The sequence below is a fragment of the Dipodomys spectabilis genome, unplaced genomic scaffold (genome assembly GCF_019054845.1).
Source record: "Dipodomys spectabilis isolate Male_0828 unplaced genomic scaffold, ASM1905484v1 ptg000428l, whole genome shotgun sequence".
NCBI lineage: Eukaryota > Metazoa > Chordata > Mammalia > Rodentia > Heteromyidae > Dipodomys > Dipodomys spectabilis.
In genome coordinates this window covers 1,987,595-1,995,639 of record NW_024871105.1, presented here as the reverse complement: position 1 = coordinate 1,995,639, position 8,045 = coordinate 1,987,595, and positions in this window count along the sequence as shown.

Below are 8,045 nucleotides of genomic sequence, written 5' to 3'. Positions count from 1 at the left end.
TGGATTGGTGGCTCAAGTGGTAGAGCACTAGTCTTAATGACCCAGGTCCTCAGTTCAAGCACCATGATTAGCATGAGAGACAGAAAGACAGACAGAGAGAAAGAGAGAGCGCACCATTAATACTCTTTTGTTTGTTTTTTCCATTCCTGGGGCTTGAACTCAGGGCCTGGGCACTGCTCCTGAGCTTCTTTTACTCAAGGCTAGCACTCTATCACTGGAGACACAGCGTCACTTCTTGCCTTTTCTGTTTATGTGGTACTAAGGAATCCAACAAAGAGCTTCATGCTTGCTAGGCGAGCTCTCTACCACTAAGCCACATTCCCAGCCTCAACCCATAAATATTCTTAAACTACAAGTATTAAATATACTCCCTAAAAAATAAGACTATGTTGGGCCTGGCACCACAGTAAAAGGTAAAAGACCAAGAAACCAACAAAATTCTGGTGCAGTGTGCACATCTGTCACATCAGCTACACAAACATGGGAGCTCTTATTTGGTGGGCTGTGGTCAGGGTAGACTGGGCAAAAAGCTACTTTATTCAAACAATGTTGAAAAAGGTTTGGGGGCATGACTCAAGTTACGGAACCTCTGCTTGACTAGTGCAAGGGCCCTGAGTTCAAACCTAGTACTACCAAAGGAAGAAAAAGACCGTCCAAACAAGTTCAGAAAATGGCAATAAGGTAGAAATATATTTTACAAAAAGGATCACATATGATTATAAATATGCTGGTAATAACTAATCCAGCAAAACAAGACTTTGAATTAATATATGTCGTATTTCATTTTAATATACCAACTACAGACTGGAAATGACAGCATAATGAAAATTTAAATTTTAATTCACATGACCTCATTCTTTTCCTTTCTGTATTGACATTTATACTACTTGAACATTACATTTTATGAAGCCCCAGAAAAAGAAATATTGGTAAATTGTTAACATCCATTTGCAGAATTGGATGTGTGGTTCAAGTGACACAGTGCTTGGTCGAACAAGCCAACTTCAATTCCCAACACTGCTGGGAAAAAATTACAGTCACATATGGAACCCAGCATTTTTTTCTACCTAGGTCAGAAAAAAAAGTTTTGAATGATGGGTTTTTAAGGTTTTAAATACATATAAATTAAACTGCATTAATAAAATACATCTCAACTTAAATATTTTGTGTTCTAAGCATGTAGAAACTGCAATCAATTTTTAAAAACCCTTAAAATTAAAGGAAGTACTCTTAAGGAAGGAACCCAAAGGTGCAATGAATGCCTCTGTGCCAGTGAACATATAAAATAATATTTATCGAATGAATTCCAAGAAATGGCAACAAGTTTTCAACATTTTTCACATTGTTAATGAAGATGGTTGTTTTTGCTTTTTGGCCTTTGTTTCTTGTTTGTTCGGTTTTTTTTGTCTGTGTGTTCCTTTAGCTGTCTTTGGGGTGTAGGAGGGCACAAAGAAATGGAAGCACCAGGGCCGAACAAAGGCAGCAATGGTACTCAGTAGACACTATCAGGAAAATGACTTTTACAACTATACAATTTGTAGGTAGAGATGGGGGAGGGAAATGGAGAGACAAAGGAAGGGGTGAAATTGCCCCCAAAGAAATATATTCATTATCTGCTTATGAAATAGTAACCCCCTCCTGGACATCTCTTTAATAATTAAAAACAGGGACTGGGAAGGTAACTCAGTGTTAGAGTGCTTGCCTTTCATGCGTGAGACCCTGGGTTGGATTCCTTAGCACCACATAACCAGAAAAAAAGCCAGAAGTGGTGATGTGGCTCAAGTGGTAGAGTATTCGCCTTGATCTGAAGAGCTGAGGGACAGCACCGAAACCTAGAGTTCATGCCCACGTTGGACCAAAAAATAAAAGACAAACACTTATTACAAAGCCCAGGCTGCATCCTACAACCCTCCTGCTCAACCCCAAGTTTTAAGATTACAGGTATGGATAACTATACTTAGCTGGAACAGTTTTCTGGTAATACTGGGATTAAAAAAAAAACTCAGCCCATTAAGCTTTCTAGGCTTGTGCTGCATCAATTAAACCATACACCTAACCCAGGGCTCCAACTTTTGAAAGCCCTTTGGGGATTCCTTCAGTGACACCCAGGTACATACACCCCCGGGGAAGGCAAACACGGAATTTTGGGCTCTATTACACTTGCTCACTTAACTCAGGCCCTCCTAGAGACATTGCCAGAAGACTTAGTGAAGCCACTGGTTTACAGTAGAAATTCCCCATAGGAGAGAACACTGGGAATTTTTAGAGGCACTTCTGTTTGACACAGAAGAGCAGTAGCCTGTGCTTGTGCCTGTGACTGACACATGGTAGGTAGAAGCTGAACACCCCAGAGTTCACAAGCAAATTCACAGAAGCCACAGACCAATATAACAGTGGGAGCTGAGGCCCCTGTGGGCCAGCAGCCAGCATCTACTCCATCCCTCCTCCTATGCATGATCTTTGTTTCTTCAGTCCAACTACACTGAACACATCTCCGCCTCTCTCACTGTTATCCAGGCGATCCTAATTCTAACTTTCACCTTCACCAACCTTCAGCTGCCACTTCCATGCCAAGTCTAAACCTCTGGCAGAGTAAGGTAGACCTACTCCATAGGGATGACAGGTGTGTCAGGGGCCCAGGCACATCCACTCCACCTTTCAAGAGCACCGACTATATCCCAAAGAAATTTCACTTTCTTTCTCTTTACACATGCCAAAGCATGATAAACTATGTGCTTTCACCTCCACCTCAAGGGGTCTTTAATGAGGAAGAACAAGGAAGAATGAAGGAGAAGAGAAATGGAAGAACGCAAGACACTCATTCACACTTGGAGCCCAGCTTCCCCAGCCTTGTCCTCTGTTTCTCACTGCCACTCAGGGAGCTCCATGGAAAAAGGAACAATAATATCTGGGAAGGACACTGCCAAAGCCAGGCATCTGATGGACAGTATACAGCCAAAGCCAGGCAGCCGACAGGATACAGCCAAAGCCAGGCACCAGGCCAACAGCTCTGTGGTCATGAGAGCCCCTCTCTGATACAGCACTATGTCTCTGGTGCCAACTTGCAGATTGCATACAATGAACAATGAAGAACAACACAGTTTAATTCAGGTTCCAGAATCCCCTGCCTCTACCAGCTAGGCCACAAATCCTCAGATATTTGCATCAACTAACACTTTTTAAGATAAAGTTTGCCAATTTCTTAAGTGACCAGTAATCACACAACTGTCAACTATCACTCATAGAAATGTTTTAACACCAAAAAGAATATAGAGGACTTCTCCTCAGAAGACAGGGCTTGTCAAGAAGGGTAGTTTACAATACAGAGCTCTAAGGAACACTTACTCCATCACTAATCAGGCCAGTTACAGAAACCTCTTCTGTTCCCTTGCTCATCTGCTTTAGGACGTCACTGCAGAATGGCTCCAGACATGGAGGGGAAGGTGATAGGAAGAGGAGCTGAAGGCAAAGCGAAGGAGAGGTATGATACAGTAGTCAGTGCAGTGGTACCCAGGACAGTGGAGGACCCCTCCCCTCCTACAGGCCCAGCGACCTAGTCTCAACTGGGACTGAGCCCACACACCCCAACCCCAGCCCTAGAATCTGGACTCCTCCAGAAGGCCTGCCTTTGTAAGCATTCCCAAGAACTTGAAGTTAAACAGAACTCAAGCCAGGGCAAATGTGTAGTTGGAATCACTGCACAGTACACAAATGGCCCCCATATGTGTACTGTGAAATGCAGTGAAATGCCCAGTACTGCTTCTCTGCCCTGATTTCTCACAGTGCTGATGGAAACCTATGCTTACAAAATATCCTCCTCATGAAAGAGGAAGACACACTGATGCTCTTCCTCCCAGTCTCTCCAAGAACGTCATCAGCATCCACTAGTCCATGTGTGGGAGCACAATGTTGAGCATTCAACCAGGAGGAGAGCAGTCACTAGGAAAGGATATGCACCAGGAGGAGAGTACTCACTCACCAGGAAATGAGCACTCATGAGGAAAAGAGCACTCACCAGGGTGAGGAAACCTTTGTTACAAAGATATACAGCATTCCCTGGCCTCCTACAATCACCCCAAATATGTCAGTATACCAGGATGAAATCTGGAGGACAGATAGCTGTCTCAATGACATAGGATGGGAACAAGCCCTACTTAGGCCAAAGTGTCTCCCTAGACATCACCCTTAACAGTCTATCCCTCCGGGCTGCTTACCTGAGCTATTCAGGACTTGACCAGGTCTCTCTGTGCCCAGGTATCTACCCAGACACCTCACAGGGCACACACAGTTCACATGCCTGTTCTGCTGCTACTGCATCTGTAGAGAACCTGGAACAGAAGTGGAAAAGTCCTTCCATTGTCTAAAACATGAAGCTCAAATTCCTCATGCTGGAAAAGATGGTAGTGTTTCTCCCCAAGTCTTCCATGGCCAACATCCTTCTGGAAGGCAAAGAAAAGTCAGAGCCAACCTCCCACACCCCATCAAATGTCGCAGACAGTAGATTTTTGAATAACCTCTTTCCCTAAATGCCCTCTGAGCCCACAGGCACAATCTCCACAGTTATTTGAGCCAGAATTGTCAGTTTCCAAAGGGAAATGAAGCATACAAGCATATCACCAAGTCCATGTGAGAGCCGGCCTGCATGCAAGCACAGAACGGGCCATAAGAAGAGATGGTCAGGGCTGGGAAGGTGGCTTAGTGGCAGAGCGCTTGCCTTGCATGCATGAGGCCCTGGGTTCGATTTCTCAGCACCACATAAGCAAAAAAAAAAAAAAAGAAGAGGTGGTCAGCAACCTGGAACAAACCCCACAGGATCACCCACAACAAGTATGGCCTCTGGAAGTCAGAAACAAGGCATGTAAGGGCAGGATAAGGGCCGTGGTTAAACATGAACAACAGCCAGTCCACCACTCCTTCTGACTTACAGCTACACATCCACGATCAACAAGCCTCACAAGAACTAAACCTCAGATGAAGATTAAGGACATTCCAGCACACAGGGAAGTCTTCAAGATTCAAGGATATGTACACTGAAATGTTTCTAATCCAAGAAAGAGAATTAGAACAACGATCAAAGCAAAGGAATTCATACTGCTGACGCACTGAATGGTATTACCACTTAAATGGTATTACATCCTAAAAATGGCCACAACAAATAAAAATTGACACAAGGATCAATCTTCCCAAGAAAAGTGATTTTTGTTATTGCTGTTTAGTCAAAGGCAAACTTGTATGCCTAATTTATGGCTCTGTGTTAACAGAAATGGAAAAAGCCAATCTGGGGAATAATTCAAGCTCAAAGCAGGCTAAACAGAGGTAGAAGTAGAGAACAAAGAACAGAGGTAAGGTCAGATGTATAAGGTCTTGCAGCCATTGTAGGATCTGGTCATTCCTTCCTGCTATCTTTGATAAATCAATGAAAACATTCAGAAGGCAAAAGAAGGTAGGCTAACCAGCAAGCTTAGAGTAAAATACAAAGAATCTTGCCCTAAAATCTTTCTTTCACCAGGATATTTCAAAAGATTTTAAAAATTGGACTATTTTGATTAAGATAGCTCATTCCTGTAATCTCACGTCTTTGGGAGACATAGGTAGAAGGAAGGGGGAAGTGAGAACCTATCAGAAAAATAAAGCAGAAAGAGCCAAGGTGGGAGTTGTGGCTCAGAGGTTGAAGTACCTGTATACCAAGGGCAATGCTCTGGGTTCAAACCCCAGTACTCCAAAAAATTTGAATAAATAAGCCAGGCACCCCATAATCCAAGCACTCAGGAAGAAGAGGCAGGAGGACAGCTAGTCCAAAGTCCAGCCTAAGGCACACAGCAAGAACTGTTCTCAAGATAGTTAAGAGAATAATGTGTTTATCTCTGAATTCCCCATTTAACAAGGGCTTTAGCATCAGTTCCCCATACACAGCACAAAAAAAAAAAAATGAGAGGAGAAGAGAGGATGGCCGCATGAATGAATACATGTATGTGGTCAGAGGCAACGGAACTCTGTCACCCTGCCCCCCACTTCTAAGCCTAAATCCATTCAATTGTCAAGACAGGATGGGAACCACATTTTCAGTCCTCCTCTCCTACACAATGTTGACACCTTCCTAGGGTAACCTACCAGAACATAACAACATATGTTCAACTCCTAGGAACCTGCTCCCTCCAGTCTAGCAACGAGGTGCCAGGGCAGGCTGCACATGCACATCAACTCACATATCTTGTGGCTGCTCCTGTCCACTGCCAACTACCCAAGGCATTTCCTCAGCAGCACACTGGGAATTAGGCACACTGCCCCCCTAATGTGGCACAGAAATGAGCCCAGTGTAGCAATGACCTCAGGAGGAAAGTGAGTTCAAGGATGGCCTGGGATTGATTGAGACACTGTCTCATTTCTCAAAAAAAAAATGTCTTTCAGAGAAGATATGGCCAGGAAGCCTGCCACAGCCTGGCCACACCAATACTGTCATGAGTCTACCTACTTGAGAGAAGCTCCCAGTGGGCCACCCTGAACCCCAAGGGAACTCCTTCAAGGTGGAGTGCACAGCTCAGAACATGCTGAGCCTCTAATGGGGGTAATGCAAATGGCAGCGTGTCTGGGCAGACCAGGTCTAGGGGCTGAGGTCCGGACATGGCCTGGGTGAGGGGCCAAGAGCCAGCTGGCTGAGGCTGGGAAAACCCCAAAGCGAGGGGCCAAAGTCTGCCAGCCCTGGTTTTAGGGAGGTCAGGGGCCAAGGGCCAGAAAGATACTCAAGGCAACCTAGGCAGAGGGGCTGGGATCCAGATAGGGTCTTGGGCCACCCAGGGTGAGTGGCCCAGGGCTGGCTGGCAGGATCTGCAGGCATCTCGAGATGAGTGAACAACAGGGGCCAACAGGGGTCCCCACGCAGCTGGGCTGAGGGGCTGAGGGCCAGGCTGGGGTCTCAGGCACCTGGGACAAGGGGGCAGGGTTCCCGCGAAATCTATGAGAAGGGGTGCAAGGCCAGTCGGATTCAGGAACAGCCATGCCAGGTCCCAAAGTCAGCCTCTTACTTTCCTTCCCAGGACCAGTACTCTACTGCAAGCACATGCCATGTTCTCCATGTATAGTCCACTGTGCATCAATACTCCACTGCATGTACATGTCATGTTCTCCATGTACAGTCCACTCTGTGTAAATACTCCACTGTGTGCACAAGCCATGTTCTCCGGGTACAGTCCACTGTGTGTAAATATTCCACTGTGTGTACTTGCAGTGTTATTGGTGTACAGCACACTGGTGTAAATTCTCCACTACATGCACAAATTGTGTTCCCTGTGTCCAGTCCATTGTGTGTAAATACTCCACTGTGTGCTCATGCCATGTTTTCTGTGTACAGCCCATGATGTGTCAATACTCCACTGTGTACACATTTCATATTCTCCGTGTACAGCCCATGGCATGTAAATACTCCATTGCAGTTACATGTGGTATTCTCTGTGTACAGTCATCCGCCAAGGAGTCCTTAGGATGCTTCCAGCTTTATTGATTATGCTGAACAATGTTGTACGAACATAGGTGTGTCTGTCCCAGCCTTCTACTGTTGGTATTCACTTGGGAGATAGAGGTGCATAACATCTCCCTGAACCGCCATTTGGGGAACAAGCCTCTGCTCTGTAAACCTCTGGGACACTCTACACACATCACCTCTTGGAATCTAGCACAATCACAGAAGTTTCTCTTTAAGTATTTAGCCCACTTATTTATTGGGCAGTTGTTTCTTTGAAGATTTGTTGTTTGGGGATTTAATTTTTTGAGTTCCATGTATATTTTAGATATGAGATCCTTGTCTCTTGTAAGGATAGTGAAGATCTTCTCCCAATCCGTGGGTTTTCTATTAATCTTGATAGCTATGTCTTTTGCCATTCAGAAGCTCTGCAATTTCATGTAATCCCATTTGTCGAACCTTTCTTTGATTTGTTGGGTTTCTGGGTCTCTATTAAGAAAATTTCGGCCTGTGTCAAGGAGTTCTAGGGTTTCTCCTATTCCATTCTGTAATGTTTTCGGGTTGTCTGCTTTGACTCCTAGGTCTTTGA